This window comes from Acyrthosiphon pisum, unplaced genomic scaffold, assembly GCF_005508785.2.
Source record: "Acyrthosiphon pisum isolate AL4f unplaced genomic scaffold, pea_aphid_22Mar2018_4r6ur Scaffold_21547;HRSCAF=24217, whole genome shotgun sequence".
Taxonomy (NCBI): domain Eukaryota; kingdom Metazoa; phylum Arthropoda; class Insecta; order Hemiptera; family Aphididae; genus Acyrthosiphon; species Acyrthosiphon pisum.
In genome coordinates, this window is record NW_021771026.1 from 9,383 (window position 1) to 11,206 (window position 1,824).

Sequence of the window (1,824 nt, forward strand, 5' to 3'; positions counted from 1 at the left end):
GTGCCTATGTATTTTTTAATATTTTTTCAAACTGATATTGTAACAATATATCAGGAGCTTTGTATTAAATTATACACTTTTTGGCCCAACAGATAAAACGTTATTGATATTATAGAAAAAAAAACCTAAAAAAATTTAAAACTGAAAATGTCCGTAAACAGCTCAAAAAGAGTCAAAATATTTTCAAAATTGTATGGTGTATATGAAATGCTAATATAAACATTCAGTAAAATTTTCATGTATCTGCAGTTATTTGTTTTTGAATTACAACAATATAAGGAAATCGCTACATGAGAAATCGAGTGAATATCCAATGTTGTAAAAATTTGAATTTCAAACGATCATTAAAATTTAATTTGACTTTCTTATAGATATTTTTTGTTTGATAAAGGTAGATAATCTTATAAGGAATCTTGTATTACATTTTCATATCTTAGATTTAAAAAGAAAAATTTTTATGAATTTCTCACTCGAAATAATTTGCAAATGTTCGTGATTTTTCCATATTTTGTCATTTTTTGAACTTAAAATGCTTATAAAAAAAAACTGTGACTAACGATTTTTAATATTTTTCATCTGCCTTTGAAACAATATACTAGGAGCCTTCTATTAAATTTTCAAGCTTTTTTATCCAACAAATAAAATTTTATTGATATTTTTAGAAAAAAAACTAAAAAAAAATGGAAAATGAAAATGTCCGTAAAGAGCTCAAAATAAATCAAAATATTTTCAAAATTTTACCGTGTATAGAAAATGCAAATATAAACAACCTGTGAACATTTCATATATCTACGGTCATTTGTTTTAGAGTTACACCAAAAACCAAAATCGATTTTGTTAAAAATCGATTTTGCGTAAAAATTCCAGTTTTTCCTTAATTTTTCTTTTGTTTTTCACGTCGCTTTTGAAAACTACTGGGAAATTTTTACTTTTGACCCCCCAAAGTACCAACTAGATTCACTTTCCAATCATAAAAGTTACTGTTGAAGAAAATCGAAGCAGTTTTACTGTCCTAAAAGGTGATGACAGACACAAAAAAAAATTTAAAAAAAAATAAAAAAAATAAAAAAAAAAACACACATTGTAAAATCAATACATTCATCGTTCCACTCAGAATCTAAAAATATTGAATGTTTTATCTTAAATGTGTTAATATTCGATTTAATATCTCGTGGACGTATGGTCTAGCGGGTTAGTGCGTATATATTAATTTAAAAATGTTTTTCAGGTAACAGGTTAGTAAGTATATAAAATTTCCCTCTCTATGTATGCACTCATCGGCTTTCTGTACGTTCACATTTTTTGCATTTTTTTTTTTTTATCAAAGATTTTTTTTTTTTTAGTATATAATATGACTGCAAAGGAAAAAACATTCAGTTCAATGTATGACTTCTAACAGTTATATTCCACTTTATAATTTTGTTTATAGTGTAAAAAATTATTTTAACTATTGAAAAAAAGTTAACAAAATAATTTCATTATGAGTCCACCGATAATTGTCTGTAAGTCTACTTTTGACATCCGTGCTTTCAGCAAGAAAAGTATTACAGTTGGATTATTAATAAATAAGCAAATTTCAATTATTTTGTTATTAGAATGTAAACTTTCAAAGAAAATTATCACATTAAGTTTAGAAGAATGGTTTACATTGATGTCTGAATCTAATTACAATTCGATTATTAATAACCTAAATACAAGATGTAGACGTGTAAAGATAACCGATAATTTATCATATTTAATCAATGTTAAACATAGTTTAATTTACCTTGCATATAAACGACAATTACATTAGTCTTACAAGCATTGACTTTGGGACGGCTTAAA